Below are 18,232 nucleotides of genomic sequence, written 5' to 3' on the forward strand. Positions count from 1 at the left end.
AGAGGACAGGGAGAGAAATGGGGAACAGCTTAGTGAGGGAGCATCAGAACAGTGTCTTACTCTGTTGCTCCATGCTAGAGTGTGAAGGGCTCAGCCATCCTGCCTCTAGCCTCTAAAGTACCTGGGTTGCCTGCTACCACGCCTAATTTTTCTTTTTTTTTTTTTTAAATATTTTTTTGTAGAGACAGAGTTTCACTTTATTGCCCTCGGTAGAGTGCCGTGGCGTCACACAGCTCACAGCAACCTCCAACTCCTGGGCTTAGGCGATTCTCCTGCCTCAGCCTCCCGAGTAGCTGGGACCACAGGCGCCCGCCACAACGCCCGGCTATTTTTTTGTTGCAGTTTGGCCGGGGCCGGGTTTGAACCCGTCACCCTCGGTATATGGGGCCCGCGCCCTGCTCACTGAGCCACAGGCGCTGCCCTCCTAATTTTTCTATTTTTAGCAGAGGTGGAGGTCTCATTCTTGCTCAAGCTAGTCTCGAACTCATGAGCTCAAGTGACCCTCCTGTCTTGGACTCTCAGAGTGTTAGGATAACAGGTGTGATCCACCACACCCATCCAAAACACAACATTAATTACGTTTACTGTCTTATATGGACATGTTTACTCATGCCCCCAAATAATTAAAATGACACAGAGTACCATAACAGATAAAAGAATGAAAATGTTTGAACTATTACAAGAATTACCAAAGTTTCACACAGATCATACATGTTGGAAGAATGGGGTCAATAGCCTTGCTCAGTGCGGGGTTGCCACAGACTTTAATTTGTAAAAAATGCAGTATCTGCAAAGCACAAAATAGTAGAGCACAGTAAAACAAGGTATGCCTGGATAATCTCACCATTTTTAGACAGCATCTTTTAAAATTTGGGCATAGATGTTTCCAATAAGAATATAGTAGTACTTTTTTCACTGTGAACATTTTCAGAACTGGCATCACAATGGTAGTTTTGTATTATACTTTTTTTCTAGTTAACATATTTGAGAAGAAGACAAAAATGGCTACATGATATTTAATTGGATGTCTACTATATATAATTTAGACATTTAGGTTGTATATGATGTTTGCTATTAATATGAATAGTGTCCTGAGAATCTTATTGCTACTTTTATGATGTATTTCTGGAAATGGATTGCTGGGTCAAAAAAATTTTTTTCTTAAATGGCTTGAGGCATAGATTGCCAAATTGCTTAGAAAGTTGGTGTTGATTTCTCACTTCCTTTAGCAGTGAATGGGAGTGTCCATTTCCTGAACTCTTGACAATACCTGGCATGATATCAACCATTCAGAAAAATCTTTTCCAATTATTTGTTAAAACACGTTAAAGTGTGTAAAGTATGCTCATGTTCTTTGTCTTTTTCTTTGGTGATGTTAGCCTTTTTCTTATTTGTTTATTTGTAGTGTCAGTAGCCTTTTTCTCCCTTTGAATCATACATTGTAGGTGTGGAAAGTGGTGTGGAAGCTGAAAGAAGAACTAATTTGGTCTTCAGTATGTGGGAAAGGCTTTCTAAATGAAGGAGTTCTTGTTTCTGTCTTGGATAAGTAATGGAAGGTAGGGAGTAAGAAAGTAAACATTTGAGAACTGTATTTTAGTTTTCTTCACTGTAAATGGGGATAATAGTACTTGCCTTATTCGGAGGATTAAAGTACATTATTGCTTAGTTTGGACACATAATAAGCTCCAGAAAATTTAATTGGTGCAGTTATTTCACCATTTAATGCTTAATTAACAAAATTAACAGATTGACAGTTAATGGAAAAATAAAAGCCTATTCCAGTCTACAAAGATTAACTAGTTATTTTTGAGGTTTGGGACACATTTTAGTCACTTTCAGTGAAGATATGTTGTTGTAATGAATAGCTCTTTAGCTTGGTTGAGTAGGAGTTTGGGAAAGCTAGGGAAAGAAGATTGGTTTCATGGTTCAGAATTGGGGTTAGAGAAGGTCTGGTGTTTTGACTAGAATTAATGTGAGGAGTCGGCATGGTGGTGCTTGCCTGTAGCTCCAGCTACACAAGAATCTTGCTTGAGGCAGGAGGACTGCTGGAGGGCAGCAGTTTCCGGCTGCTTAGAGCTAGGATTGCACTTGTGAATAACCCTGCACTTCAGCCTGGGCAATTTAGTGAGACCCTATAAAAGGCAAGCAAACAAAAATTAATGTGTGGCAACTGAAGCTTGTTCCATTTTCTAGTTTTTAATCTTGTTTTCCCCTTTTCCTCAAGTTCTTCAATGTTTTACTTCCTGTAATTGTATATTCTGCATCTTCTCTTGAGTAATACAGTTGGGAGAAGGTGGGGGTGCACATTGAATGTCCACACGGGTTCATAGCATCCTTCCCTGTTGTCTTCACTGTCTCAGAGCAGGTAGGGCTGGGGTTTGGGAGACTCTCAAGGTAAACGCTTAGCTGCTGAGACTCTACAAAGCCCGGTGCCTGTGGCTCAAGGAGTGGGATGCCAGCCCCATATACTGGAGGTGGTGGGCTCAAACCTGGCCCCAACCAAAAACAAAAAAACAAAACAAAACAAAGCCCTGTTATCTCCCCTTGCTACCTAAGGCAACATTGTAAATGGTGTATTTTCTTGTTGTAAATATTTTCTCTTTATCCTCTTTTCATCCACTTAGTTGTTTGTATGATGATCTGAAGTCTTTACCAGAATTTTGAGTAGGCTGACAAAAATACATTTAGAGCCCTTAGAACATTTTACAGGAGTCTGAAGAAAATAGAAAGCAAATTTATTGTACCAATGAATGTCCTTATTTCTTCCCCATTTCTTATTGAAAAATTCGCTGTTTGTTTTCTCAGAATTGACCTGATGTCAGTACTTGTCTAGTTTTATGGGTGTATGAATATCCTGAGAATCTGTTTAAAATGCAGATTATGATTCTGCATTTAGGTATGAGGGAGCCTGTGATTTTTGTGTTTCTGATCAGCCCCTTGAGGCCAGGTGCTGCTGCTCCATGCACTGCCCTTGGAGCGACAGGGCAGCTTTTGTCGTCTTAGGGATAAGGGAGTCCATGTAGGGTAGTACCTTAGTTTTTTTACTCAGCGTTTCTAACACTAGGTAGACATTGTACTGTTCTCAGATCAGTTAACAGCTATTTATGAATGGGTAAAACACTTCCTTGAGAGCTTTGTACTAGCTGTAAAAAGAGGGCGGTGCCTGTGGCTCAGTCGGTAAGGCGCCAGCCCCATATACTGAGGGTGGCGGGTTCAAACCCGGCCCCGGCCAAACTGCAACCAAAAAATAGCCGGGCATTGTGGCGGGCGCCTGTAGTCCCAGCTACTTCGGAGGCTGAGGCAAGAGAATTGCTTAAGCCCAGGAGCTGGAGGTTGCTGTGAGCTATGTGAGGCCACGGCACTCTACCGAGGGCCATAAAGTGAGACTCTGTCTCTACAAAAAAAAAAAAAAAATGTAAAAAGAGCAGTTTGCCTCATCCTAATGCACATTAGCTTTCTAAATTTTAGCTCAGGACAAGATACTGCTATACTTTTTAAAAGTAGATTTGCCCCTACTGTTATGAAAAGTGAAAATTTAAGAAATGAAATCTTAACTCCTTAATTGAAAGTAACCTTTTTAATTTTTATCCTTGCACTTTTCTGTTAACTTTATTAATCTCTAGTTACCCTTTCCATTTCAGATCACAGATCAGGATCTCTCTCCCTTCCCAGCCATTTGCGTTTATTCAGCTTTGTTTTAGGTTGACTTTTATTTGGGTAGCTGATGTACATAGTTTCAATAAGCTTATGACTAAAATCACCAGTTTTCTTTCCCTCTCACCTATCCTTACCTTGAATCCAGACTCTTAAATGTTGCTTTTTTAAAATCTTATTTCTAAACTATATGCTTATACAGCTGTTTGGTTTCCCCCTTCCCCTGGGAGACAGTCTCACTTTGTCGCCCTTGGTAGAGTGCTATAGCATCCTAGCTCACAGCAACCTCAGACTCTAGGGCTCAAGGAATTCTCTTGCCTCTCAAGTAGCTGGAATTACAGTTGCTTGCCTCAACACCCAGCTATTTTTAGAGATTAGGTCTCAAACCTGTGAGCCTCCCAAGTGCTGGGATTATAGGTGTGAGCCACTGCTCCCAGCCTTTATACAGCTGATTGGATTTATTTATTTATTTATTTATTGCAGTTTTTGGCCAGGGCTGGGTTTGAACCTGCCACATCCCTAGTATATGGGGCCGGCGCCCTACTCCTTTGAGCCACAGGCACTGCCCTGTTTATTTATTGTTCAGAGACAGTCTCAAGTGTCGCCCTGGGTGGAGTGCTATGGATCACAGCTCACAGCAACCTCCAACTCTTGGCCTGAAGCAGTTCTCTTGCCTCAGCTTCCCAAGTAGCTGGGACTACCAGCTGCCTGGCAGTTTTTTTTTGTTTGTTTGTTTTTGTTTCTGTTATCATTGTTGTTTTAGCTGGCCTGGGCCGGATTCAAACCCACCAACCTCTGTGTATGTGGCCGGAGCTCTACCCACTGAGCTACGGGCACCACCTATACAGCTGTTTTTTAAAAGTAAATTTTAGCTATTTGCGGATGTAAATGGTAGCTAAAAATTGAGCTCTGTAAGAATAAATTTGCATTATTTTAAGCCACCAGATTTGTACTAATTTTTGTTACAGTCAGCCATTGTAAACTAATACAAGAGTGGACAGTAGTTTGCACGGCTGCTATATAATAAATTCTGATTTTTTTCTATTATAACATTGTTTTCTCTCAAGTTGATAATTACATTGTTTATTCATTTGTTTTTTTTTTTTTTTTTTAAATCTTCATCACTTTTCTTTCTGTGCCTTTCAGCATACAGTAGAACCTCCATAGTTGATTACCTCAACTATGGAGTACATTGGCTACCTCCTTAAGTTGACCTAATTTTCACAACGGGACATGTACTACTATCTTACTAAGATAGTAGGCCTTGTTCCTTATGTTGACCAGTTTGTCATAGTCCCTTGGGCGGTCAGTGTACAGAGGGGTTAGAAAATTAGGTCAGCTTAAGAAAGTAGTCAGTGTAGAGAGATGGTCAACTATGAAGGTTCTACTAGGTTTTTTTGTTTGCTTTTCTTTATTTTTGAGCCAGGCTCTCAGTCTGCTTAGGCTAGAGTGCAGTGCCATTATCATAGCTCACTGCAACCTCAAACTCCTGCCTCAGTGTCCTGAGTAGCTAGGACCTACAGGAGCATGCCACCATGCCTGGCTAATTTTTTTGTATTTTGTGGAGATGGAGTCTCATTGTTGCCCAGGCTGGTCTTGAACTTCTGGCTTCAAAAGATCCTCCTACCTTGACCTCCCAAGATGCTAGGATTGCAGGTGTGAGCCACTGCACCAGTCTCGGTGTAATTTTCTACATGATCAGAAGACTCACTTGTCAGGGTGCCTTCGTGGTCGCCACTTACCGGGCCCCAGGACTGGCCAGGTCTCCGCCCCCCTGCTTATTTGAGTTCTGGATGCAGACCCATAGGCTGTTTAGGAGCTGCATCCTATGGGTCTGCACAATTGCTCTTAGGTGCCTGACTACTATTTGCTGTAGCAGAAGGGAGAGAAAGAAAGAAAGACAGTATTTGAAGGAGTAGAGCTGTCTTAGAAGAATACATCTTAGCAGTCTTGTAGAGAGAGACACCGTGCAGGCGTTCTGCAGGCAGAAGTGATAGTCAGAGTGGTCCGTGATAGAATGCGCGCTCTTGATGCCTTCTCCTCTAGCCTCTTAGAGACATACTCCCGTGGCTCTTAACACCACAGGTGTAGAGATTGCTGATCACTGATGCTCTCCTGTTGTGAGCTCTCATGTTTGTTAGGAGAGCCAAATACCTCCTCAGGCCCTTATGACCAGAGTGTTACATTACCCAGCTATATAGGTGTTTCTTGTAACTCTCACTCCTCCTTGCCATAAGCTGTATGGGCTGCTACACTCACTTAATATTCTTCCTGGATTTCTGTATCATGTTTCATTCTGTGGTGCTTTCATTTTCTGTGAATCTATGACAAAATCATCCTCAGATCCTCTGAGAGGCGACTGATCTCTGAGTGTATTGAAGCACATCAGATGTCTGTCAGGGTTACTTCTATCTGGAACTCTGTCCCTCTGATACTCCTTCTTCAATCCAGGTAGTCTTCTGAGTCTTGAACAGCTGTTGTCCTAGGGTTTTCCTTCATTATTGTCTTCAGAATAATGGGAATTCCTTTTCCCTCTCTTTTGTTCTCCTTGTTTCTGGATCCTGTGTCGTCGTCTTTCTTGGTTTATGCTGTCATTTTGTTGTGCACAGCATCTAGTACCAAAAGTACCAGCCAGTACTTTCTCATCACCTGAGAAAGATTTCATGGGAGGTAAAAATTTTTGAGCTCTTGTCTGCCTGGAAGAGATGTCTTTCAGGTTTGACTGGTTAGCGTTCTCGCTCAGAAGGCGTCTCTTTTGTCTGTTAGCATCCAGGGCTGTGTTTAGGAGCCTAATGCCGTCCAGTCCACTGTTTCTCCCTTTCTGGATGGTGTGCTTTGGTGTGGCTCTTTGTTATTAATTGAACTGGTACTCATTGGAACCTTTCAACTTGAGGATTCATTTCCTTCAGATTTTTCCTTTTCTGTTATATTTGTTCTTTGTGGAACTCCTTTTTTTTTCCTTTTTTTGTAGAGACAGAGTCTCACTGTACCACCCTCGGGTAGAGTGCCGTGGCATCACACAGCTCACAGCAACCTCTAACTCTTGGGCCTACGCGATTCTCTTGCCTCAGCCTCCCGAGCAGCTAGGACTACAGGCGTCCACCACAACGCCCGGATATTTCTTTATTGCAGTTTGGCCGGGGCTGGGTTTGAACCCGCCGCCCTCGGCATATGGGGCCTGCGCCCTACTCACTGAGCCACAGGTGCCGCCCTGTGGAACTCCTTTTATGTGGGTCTTGGACTTTGTATACTGATCCTCTTAATTTTATTTTTCTTTTACTATTTTTCATCTAAGTTGTTTTACCTTTTTTTTTTTTGGTAGAGACAGAGTCTCACTTTACCACCTTCTGTAGAGTGCCATGATGTCACGGGACTCACAGCAACCTCTAAGTTCTTGGGCTTCCTCGATTCTCCTGCCTCAGCCTCCTGAGCAGCTGGGACTACAGGCGCCCGCCACAACGCCCGGCTATTTTTTGGTTGCAGTTCAGCCGGGGCTGGGTTTGAACCCTCCACCCTTGGTATATGGGGCCGGCGCCCTACTCACTGAGCCACAGGCGCCACCCACCCTAAGTTGTTTACTTTCTGGGAGAGTTTTTTTATTTTGTTTTCAACTCTTGTTAATTTTTACAGTTCTAGTTATTGTATTTTTAAAGAGTTGTTTTGTTTAGCAACCCGTTTTGTAAATGGAGTATCCTCTCTTTGGAGAAGATTAATAGTTTTTTTGTTTTAATTTATTTTAATTTTCTGTTAGCATTGTATTGGGCTCCTTTTTCTTATCCTATGTAGACTTCAGTAGTCTATGGTTGTCTGTCTTTAAGAATGAGGGGCTATAGGCAGGCATTGTGGTGGGCAGCTGTACTCCCAGCTACTTAGGAGGCTGAGGCAAGAGAATCCTTTAAGCCCAAGAGTTTGAAGTTGCTGTAAGCTGTGACGGCACGGCACTCTACCTAGAATGACATAGTAGACGGTGTCTCAAGAAAGAAAAAAAAAAGAATGAGGTGCTAAAGAAAAGATTAGAAGCATTATGTCCATTGGCACTGATAATGAGCTGGTGGGCTTCACTGTGGGGGATGAGCCAGGGACTTTCAATGTCATTGTCTTTGTATGAGAAAGAACTTTCAGTGAGTGTTCTGTCTGGCAGGGAAGAGGATGGATGGGGGGTGGGTCATAACTCAAGCCTGCTGCTGACGTTCTGAGAGCAGGGAGATGGCTGAGCTTGGCTTAGTAGTATGCAGCCTCAGCTCCAGCTGATAGTCCTTTATTTTAGGATGGGACTTAAATCAGCGTCTTATATAGATGTTGCCATAACCAGCCCTGTTTGAACTTATCCCTTACTGCCAGCCTTCCAGGGTAACCTGGTGCTTCTCCCCTCTGCTTGGCAACATGACCCCTTTTGCACGTTTGGAGGTTTCAGTTTCCTTTATTCTGCTAAGTGATCTGTTTTCCAGCACATTTGTGGTCCTCTTCTGTTTCCTTGTATATTTTTGTTTTTAATGTCTTTTATTAGTGTGGCTTAGAGGAGAGATAAATGCATGTGTTTTGCATCTCTGTGTTCAACAAGTTTATCAGTAAAAAGTTTATAATTCTTTTTCATTCATGTCTAAGAACACTCGGCAGTTATTTTCTTTGCCTAGAAAAGGGGAGTTCGCAGAATTTATGTAAAAGTAGATTTAATTGGGTTTTTTTAAGATTTAAATTCTGGTATATACTATTGTTTTTAATATACTAAGCCTTACAAAATTATGGACTTTGTTTCCTCAATTGCAGAAAAACATGAGAAAAATTAAAATAATTACCCATGTATAAGATTTTGCATTTTACACCAAAACTTTGGGCATGAAGAGGTCAGCCAAGAACAGTGAGGTTTCAAAATTTATTGTAACAAAAACTTTAATTTTATTATTTATAGATCAGTTTATTTTTATTTCCAGAGTAATTAGAATTAATTAAAATGTTTGTCTCAGAATGAAGACACTTTCAGGTTGCTGTTAACAGAATACCATGGGTGGCTTTTAAACGGGAGAAATGTGTTTCTCACAATTCTGGAGGCTGGGAAATCCAAGATCATGGCACCTGCAAGTTAGGTATCTGCTTTTTGGTTCAGAGACAGTTGTGTTCTCACATGACAAGGGGGCTTTCTTGGGTTCTTACATATGACACTAATTCCATTCATGAGGGCTCTACTCTGATGACCCTAATCACCTGTGAAAAGCCATCCCCCCAAATCCATGTGAATTTTGAGGGGGACATTCAGTCCATAGTGATACAGAGTAGAACATAAGATTACAGTCAGTTACTGATTTAAGGGCAACTAAGATAATTTTCTACTGGGGATATTCCTTGTTTTTCATCCGGAACGCTTAGCACCTAATACTAGTAATAACAACATTTGCAGGTTTAGGTAGTAGGCTACCCCTGCTGCCTCAGATATCTTTCTGGTCATTCCCCTCTTGCTGAGGGCTTAGCCCTTGCCTGGAATGTACTTTACCTCAGTTTTTATATGGTCTTGACTACCTTGTGTAAATTAAGTGATTTCCCTTCCAACCCCAAAAGGGATGTATACTCGGTGTTACCTGATTTTTTTCCCGTTTTAAAAATACCCTTATTATTTGAAATAATGCTGTTTATTGTTTGCTTATTATATGTAGGCTTCCCCCTCTCAAATTTGTAAGTTTCACGTGAGGAACTGAATCCTATTCTTTTGTTCTGTAACTTTATTTTTAGCATCTTAGAGCAGTGTTTATAAGGATATCTGGCACTTTGTGATTATTTGTTGAATCGATGGATAAATTATGTAAGTTATTTTAATGTGTTAGCTCATTTAAAAATATTTGTAACTTTAGTTTTTTTTCACTAAATATACATACTTGTTTTTAAAAACAGGAAATACAACGAGCTAAAGAATTTAGCATTCATGTCCTTCCCAGTTTTATGAACCAGTAAAATGAGAGCCAAAGAAATACTTAGACTCATATTAGCTATTATATTTGTTAGAGTATAGATCAAGCTACTTTAAAGACCCAAAGACACATGGTTCAAAAATTAGAAACTTACCTCTCACATAACAACTGGTAGAGAGGGGTCTGAAGTGGATAAGCTACTTTGGCCAGAGGTTACCCAGGATTACAAGTTTCTTTTGCTCAGGTGCTAGGCATGTTGCTTTTGTTTGCATGGTCAGATCTGGGTCAAATCTGTGCTCAAGCCGCAGGAGAGAGGCAGAAACAGGAGGGCAAATGGCTGCTTTTTAAGGATGAGACATTGAAGTTTTTACATTCATAACCTGTTGTTCAGGACTTGGTTATATGGTAGGACAACCAAAAAAAGTAGCCTCTAATTTCCTGTTAAAACTCTTCCTGTGTGGTTTTTTTGGATCTGGGCAGTGAAAGAGCCAGGGTTTTCTCATACTAAAAGAGAAAGGGGATGGGGGGACAGGGCGGCTCTCTCATGTAATCCCAGCACTCTGGGAGGCTGAGGCAGTATGCTTGTGCTTCCGAGTTTGAGACCAGCCTGAGCAAAAGCAAGACCCTATTGCTACTGAAAAATAGAAAAACTGAGGCAAGAGAATCCTTTGAGCCCAAGAGTTGGAGGTTGCTGTGAACTATGACACCATGGCATTCTACCCAGGGCAACAGCTTTGCGACTCTTGTCTCAAAAAAAAAAAAGAGAGAGAGAGAGGAAGGGGGAAATTGTGCTCCATTTCTGCTACAACTAGTACGTCTTAGAACTTTTACTCAGGTCTGTTAATGCCTTAAGTCAGTACTCTTTCCTTCTTTCAATTTTAGTGTGAAAACCTTATTGAATTCTAATTCAGACAGTTAAAAAAATTTTTATAAAATGAAGCAACTGGAGATTTGATATTTACTCATGTTTAATACTAAGGAAAAACTATTGATTTTTTTTCCAGATATGAGAATGGTGTTTGGCTGTGTTGAAAATGATAGTCTTATCTTTTAACAATACCTCTTGAAATACTGACAGGTGAAATAATTTGATGTCTAGGATGTTATAAATAATAAAGTGGTGTGGGTGTGTGGATGAAACAACTCCATGGACATTGTAATTGTGGGAACTGCATGGGAAGTACATAGGAATTCATTATATTGCGCTCTCTACTTTATGTGATTGAAATACTATGTAGTAAAAATTTTTAAATTCCAGTTTATGTTGATAGCTCCAATTTACATTGAATACCACAGGGTTCTTCCTTACCTCGTCTATTCTTTATTTGTATGTTTCTTCTCTCACATTGAGAATTGGAGTTTTCAACCCAGAAACTACATTTTTTGAAAATATAAACATGGAAAGAACCAGGATATTTGATAGCATTAGCTAGTGAATTAACTAACTCTGGATTTCCCCTTCCCAGGGGCTTATGTGAGATGACAATTCTTTTCATTGGGGTGTAAAATATACATATGGTTTACCATTTTTTAAGTGCACAATTCAGTGGCATAAATAAATAAACATAAATTGTTGCGCAACTATTGCCACTATCCACCTCCAGGACTGTTCATCTTCCTAAAAGTAAAACTCTGTACCTGTTAAACAATAACTTCCCATTTCCCTTTTCCCAGCCCCTGGTAACCACCATTCTACTTTTTGTTTCTGTGAATTTGACTCCTACGTATTTCATACAAGTGGAATCATACGGTCTTTTGTGTGTGTGTGTGACTGCCTTATTTCATTTAGCACAATCTCCTCACGTTTCATCCTTGTTGTGTCAGAACCCCCTGTATGTACAGTGCCGTGTTTTGTTCATTCATTCATCTGTTGATGGGCAATTGGATTGCTTCCACCTTTTGGCTAATTGAATAGTGCTGCTAAGAACATTGGTGTTCAAGTTCCTGCTTTGAATTCTTTTTGGTGTATACTGGGAAGTGCAGTTGGTAGATCATGTAGTAATTCTGTGTTTAACATTTGTAGGAACAACCATGCTGTTTTCTTATAAAATAGTGGCTGCATCACTTTACATTTCCACTAGCGATGTTCAAGGATTCCAACCTCACTAACACTTTTTTGGACATCTATCTTAATGGGTATGAAGTGTTATTATGGTTTTGATTCACATTTATTTCCCTAGTGGTTAGTTACCTGGAGCATTCTTTTTTTCCCCTTTCGGATACAGTCTCACTTTGTCACCCTTGATAGAGTGCTCTGGCATTGTAGCTCACAGCAACCTCCAACTCTTGGGCTCAAGCAGTTTTCTTGCCTCAGCCTCCCAGGTAGTTGGGAGTACAGGTACCTGCCACAAGGCCCGACTATTTTTAGAGATAGGGTCTTGCTCTGGCTCAGGCTGGTCTAGAACTTGTGAGGTCAAGCAGTCCACCAGCTTCCAAAGTGCTAGGATTACAGGTGTGAGCCACCGCACCTGGCCTATCTTGAGCATTTTTTCTTGTACTTATTCCTCATTTATGTATATTCTTTTAAGCTGCTTTGCCCATTTGAAATTGGGTTGTTTGTGTTTTGATTGTTGGCCTGTTAGGAGTTCTTTATATAAAATGATTTACAAGTATGTTCTCCTATTACATGGGTTGCCCTTTTTACTTTGCTTATTGTGTCCTTTGGTTAACAAATGTTTTAAATTTTGATAAAGTTCAGTTTATATTTTTTTCCTTTGTTTCCTTTTTTTGGGGTATCATTTCTAAGATAATGCCAAATTCAGCGTCCTGAAGCTTTCCCCCTGTGTTTTCTTGTGTTTTATAGTTTTAGGTCTTAGTTTAGCTCTTTGATCAGTTTTGAGTTAATTTTGTATATTATGTAAAGCAGGAGTCCAATTTTAGTCATTTGTGTATGAATATCTAGTTTTTGTAGCACCATATTTTGAAAAGACTACTTTCCTTATTCATTGGTCTTGGTAACCTTGTCAAAAATCATTGTGGCTGCATGTGCTAGGATTTTATTTTTCAGCTTTCTATTCCATTGATAGAGTCCATTGGGATAAATTTTTCTATTTATGCAAAATATGCCTTAGGGATTTTGATAGGAATTAAGTCTTCCTATCTGTGAACACAGAACATTTTCCCATTTATTTTTGTCCTATTTTTTCTTTTAGCAGCATTTTGTAGTTTTCAATGTGGAAGTCTTTTGCCTTATTCTTCAATATTTTATTCATTTTGGTGCTATTGTAAATGGAATTGTTTTCTTAATTTCCTTTTTGAATTGTTCATTGTTAGTGTATAGAAACACAACTGATTTTTTGTGTGTTGATTTTGTATCCTGCATCTTTGCCAAGATAAATGATTTTATTCCTTAAGCAAATTGCTAAAATGTTAGACAAATCCCCTCTTTTGACAAAAACGTAACACCTGGAAATCGGGAGATCAGGTTTGACCCCGAGGCATGGTGCCTTTTGGGTGTCTGTACAGGGTAGCTGCTCATGTAGGTTGGGCCCTGTGTAGCCATATGTGGCAGCCTTGTGTCCACGTCATGTATTATGGATTAAGTCTCTGAAGTTTACTTCCTGAGCATCCACCAGCAGAAAATAAGAATCCTGATTCTGATTATCCAGTAGACTCTATACTTTGTACCAGGATATCAGATGAGAAAATTTGTTGCTGTCTGATTTAGTTTTTGGTGATTCTTCTCCTATCCCCTTCATTTGTATTCTCAGGCAATAGGCGAGTAAATTATCTTTGACTGTAGGGGTAGAGGATCTGAGCTGTATAATGTAGGAAAGTTTAATTTAATTTTTCTGTCTCCTGCATACTCCCCAGCTCTTACTTATTTTGGGTGGGGAAAAAGGTTGGTTGATTACTTGTAATTATCCTACATTTTAAAAGAAAAACATAAATATGAATCCACCTGATGATCTGATTATATTTTTTAGGTTACATAAAATAAAGTATTTTATTTACAGTTTTTTTGAGTGTGATACTTCTTGAAATAATTCTCCAAAATGAAGTCAAGGCTTCCTCTTGCAAGTCTTACAGTAGAAAATGGTTTCTCTCCTTTCACCTTTCTCATTTCTTCTGCTGCAAACCATACAATCCTACATTGATTATTTTTCTCATTTTACGTGATAAAATACATCTTCCCATTTAGCCTTTCCTCATGTCAGAAAATGATGGTCTTCCCCTCTTTCTTGAATTTTTGTTCCTCACCTTGCTCACAAGCTGAGTGGTGAGATTTCTCCTGTAAGGAAGGCATGTCTGCACTTTCTCTCCACTCTCCTTCTTAGCTGATGAGTAAAGAATGTAGCTCTTCACAACTGCAACTTTTATCAGCCAAAAGAATTTTTTCTACCATTTGTGAGACCTTCTTATAAATCAGTATAACAGCCACAGTACTGATCAGCTCTGTCCACTGTCCCATAAATTTTGTGTATTCTAAACTAACTATTGGTTTTTCAAATTGAGTAGGCTGTTTCTTCCTAAAACCAGTGGTCAAGTGTGTTTGAGGGCCAAAAAATGTCCTCAGCATTGTCACTAACCTCTTGTCCTGGAATAAGAAGCACATCATTTTCATATCACATTGATAGGCACCTAATTCATATTCTTGAAGTATTATCTTTTTCAGATCACTTGGAAAATCCTTCCTAGAAGCTGTTCCTGTTATATGTACTTTGACTTTATGCCATTCCGGAGCAAGTTGAGGGCTTGTGTAGAACACAACAACAAAAAACTTGACAGACGTGTTCCAACATCAGAGCAGAACAGGAAAATCATCATGTTGGAGGAGATCTGACATGAGATCAGAAAGTAATTGTCAAACCAGAAGTGGATATTTTGGTTTGTGAGTTAAATACTGTTGATAATCTAATTTAACACTTGTCTTTTAAGTATTATGCACACTCTATAGTAATACACTGTACATACTTTATAACTGGGTGTGGTTAGTTCATCTGGTCTGTTTGATGAGTTCATACTGCTGAGCAGCTGTGTCTCTCTGATTTCTTGTAAGATTGTAGGTACATTGTTAAATTGTTGCTATGCTTAGTAAGTTTTGTACTGTTTTAAAATGAAGTAAGTTTGGTGGCTTTTTAAAAAAGAAATCAACAGTTACTTAAATTACCCTAGTAGACAATATCCTACAAGTTTGATGCACATGGATTAAAAATCTTTGTTTTATCCAACAATAGAATTGAATTATATGATTAGGAAAACCAACAAGTGTTTCCTGTCATGTTTACCAGAACAGAGTCTCTTAAAGAATGTGTAGAGTGCCTTACTTAAATAGCTGTGTTGATTTCCAGGGGTAGGATGGTTATCTAAGCCCATGTGTTAAAACAAACACACAGAAATGACCAATAAGCATAATGGAGAGAGCTCAGTATCCTTGGAAACTGTGGAAGAGTGCCATAACTTAACTAAAAAGAATTTTGGCAGACAATGGTGTAAAGGAGAAATATAATGAGGGAAGGCCTGAAGGCCTTACTGATTGCCTTAGTGTTGATTTATGTGATTGTGAAGCCCTCCTACTTTGAGTAGCCAGAGTTCAAATTGAAGGATGACTCATAAGGCAGTTGGTTGATACATTTTGTACTTTGAAGCTGGGATTAAAAAACAGAATAGCTCAGAAAGGCTCTTATCAAGGGAAATGTGGCCAGCAGAGGATCTAGCAAGAAAGAGATTTAACCATGGAGCACAGAATTGAAACTCTTCTCTGGCCTATAAGACTACTCCCTGGCCACATATTACTGAGTCTGTAAGCTGACCAGGGAAGTACGGCAGAAAACTTTTAAGATGGCCCCCAATGAACCCTGCTTTCTAGTAATCATGTCTTTGTGAATCCTCTCCCCTATAATGTAGCTGGATCTCTGTGCTTGCCTCTACAAGAATGGCAGAAGTCATGGGCTGTCGCTTCTGAGATTAGGTGATGAGAAGGCTTTGACTTCCATGTTGGGTCACCCATTTTCACTTCTCTGCAGGAAGCCAGCAACCATTTTGTGAGTTTCCCTGTGGAGTTCATGTGTCCAGGATCTGGTGTCTCTGGCCAGAATCCCTTGAAGACCTGACACCTGCCAACAGCCAGGTACATGAGTTTGAGTGTAGATCCTTCTCCACTCAGGTGTTGGTGTTGAGATGACTGTGGTCCTGGCTGACATACTGTAACTTTGTGAGAGAGTCTGAGCTCAATCCTCCCCCACCCCACCCCCCGACCCATAGAAGCTATGAAATAATAATTATTTGTGGTTTTAGGCTGCTACCTTTGAGGTAATTTTTTAGACAGTAGGGAATATAGGAAGTTATGATGTAAACATGTCCCCTTTTAGGTCTGAAAGATTTGAACTTGGTTTCTGAATATAACACAATTCCCAATAGTACATAAACATAGAACTTTCTTTTTAAAGATACATACGCAAAATGATAGAGACATACAGATTTAATATGCACTATAAAATGAAGGTGACTAGTGTGAGCAGGCAATTTCTATCAAAACAGATTTGCTACAAGAAAGAGAAAATGTTGACATTTATTTATTATTATTATTATTTTTTTTTTGCCGTTTTTGGCTGGGGCCGGGCTTAAACCCACCACTCCTGGGTATATGGGGCCAGCGCCCTTCTCCTTCAGCCACAGGCGCAGCCCAAAAATGTTGAAATTTAAAGAAAACTAATTAGTATTATTTTGGAGACTCAACGAACATTTGAAAGAATCAGAAAATGGAAAGGAGTTCTTAAGTGAAAGTTGTGATTCTTAACTAATTATTGACTTTTGGGAGGCAAGTAGCAGCAGGGAGATTAGAGGCTGGGTGTGAAGCCTCACTCCGGTAATCCTAGTAAGGAAGACGTTTTAGGCACGAGTTCAGGACCAGCCTGGGCAACATAGTGAGACCCCATCTCTACAAAAAATATTTTTTTTTTTAATTTTTTTTTTTTTTTTGTAGGGACAGAGTCTCACTTTAAGGCCCTCGGTAGAGTGCCGTGGCGTCACACAGCTCACAGCAACCTCCAACTCCTGGGCTTAAGCGATTCTCCTGCCTCAGCCTCCCGAGTAGCTGGGACTACAGGCACCCGCCACAACGCCCGGCTATTTTTTGGTTGCAGTTCAGCCAGGGCCGGGTTTGAACCCGCCACCCTCGGTATATGGGGCCGGCGGCTTACCGACTGAGCCACAGGTGCCACCCTACAAAAAACAATTTAAAAAATTAGCTGGGCATGGTGGTACAGTTCTTGAGTCCCAGCTACTTGGGAGGCTTAGGTGGGAGGATTGCCTGAAACCAGCAGTTCAAGGTTGCAGTGAGTTATGATTGAGGCCCTGCAATCCACCTTTGGCAACAGAACAAGACCCTGTCTCTAAAAAATTGTTTTAAAAGAGAGAAACACACACTTTTCTAAGCTCAAAGCAGACTAGAATTTCAGTGAATATAGCTAACATTTATCGAACATTTGCTACAGGCCAATTATTTGTCATGTTGAAACTCGTTTCATATCCTCTATATCCTTCATGTGGTAGTAGGTCCTGTTAATATTACCTTACAGATAACTAAAGTGTGACTATCAAGCAAAATAAATGGGTGTACCTAGGAATAATTTAGTGAATTTTTTAATTTTTGGATATGGAAATAAATAAATGCAAATATCCAGGCAAGAAGCAAGTTACCTGCAAAGGAAGATACATCAGGTTGTGATTGCATTTATTTTTTGTAATTAATGTTAGAATTGTGCTGCCCAGCATGTGTGGCTATTAAATTTAATTAGCATAAAATAAATACATTTTCTCAGTTGTACTGTCCACATTTCAGGTGCTCAGTGTTTGGTGTGGCTACCGTATTGGACAGTGCAGAGTAGAACATTCTCCCCATCATACAAAGTTAGGATGGATTACTCTGTGCTAAAAGGTGGTAGAGTGTCATCTAGAGAACTCTGAAGAAAAACCTGCTCTAACTAAGAATCCTAAACGGGGGAAGGCGTCCTTCACATACAGCAACAACATGGCATTTTTAAGGTGTGCAGTGATTTGGTATGTTACTCAAATACTTTCTTGAAAAAACCTACTACTTTCAGTACACCTGGCTTGGCACCCAGCTGTAAGAGGTCAGCAATTCACAAGGCCTGGTGAGTCAATTTGAGAGTTAGCGAACTCTCCATTCTATTTTCCAGAGTAACCCAAGACAGGGAGAAGTAGAGGGAAATCTTCATCTGTGGCATTTATGAGTGTGCCCTTCGTAAATGAAATTTTACACATATCAATCAGAACAGTGATTTCAGCCTAGATAATTCAGCTCTAGGACTTCCTTGCTTTTTGACAACTATAAAAGCCACAAGGAAATGGCAGTTTGTATCTTAAAGCTACTCCTCTGAAACCACTTTTGTTGGAATCACCCACAAAATGTCCATATCACCAAAATCAAGTTTAATTTTCAGACCTTACTTTATCCTATCGCTAAGTACTTTTAGATGCCTCTTTTATCATGGCCTCCTTTTAGAAACACTGTCTTTGCCTAGCTTCCAGAAAAATTTCCTACCTCTTCAGCCACTGAAGGAAGGAGGCTTCAAGGATCATCCCTTGGACCAGATCAGTGATTTTCTTCCTTTTTCTTTTTTTGAGACAGTCTCAAGCTGTTGCCCTGGGTAGAGTGCTGTGGCGTACATGGGGCCGGCACCCTACCCACTGAGCCACAGGCACCACCCACATCA

General features: G+C 40.1%; 1 protein-coding gene across 5 annotated transcripts in view; it reads left to right on the forward strand.

Annotated features, from left to right (window-relative positions):
• Positions 1-18,232, forward strand: part of PPP2R2A (protein phosphatase 2 regulatory subunit Balpha) — an 85,870-nt gene that overhangs the window by 18,371 nt on the left and 49,267 nt on the right. Inside the window, exons 1-2 of one of the 5 annotated variants that reach the window (XM_053578390.1) lie at positions 14,079-14,385; positions 15,521-15,624. The exons of 3 other annotated variants lie outside the window; for them this stretch is intronic. The gene's annotated coding sequence lies outside the window, so the exon portion shown is untranslated. Of the gene's footprint in view, positions 1-14,078; positions 14,386-15,520; positions 15,625-18,232 lie in introns of those variants that run through there. One more of the 5 variants, XM_053578391.1, reaches the window with a different exon arrangement.

This window comes from Nycticebus coucang, chromosome 24 (assembly GCF_027406575.1).
Source record: "Nycticebus coucang isolate mNycCou1 chromosome 24, mNycCou1.pri, whole genome shotgun sequence".
NCBI classification, from domain to species: Eukaryota; Metazoa; Chordata; class Mammalia; order Primates; family Lorisidae; genus Nycticebus; species Nycticebus coucang.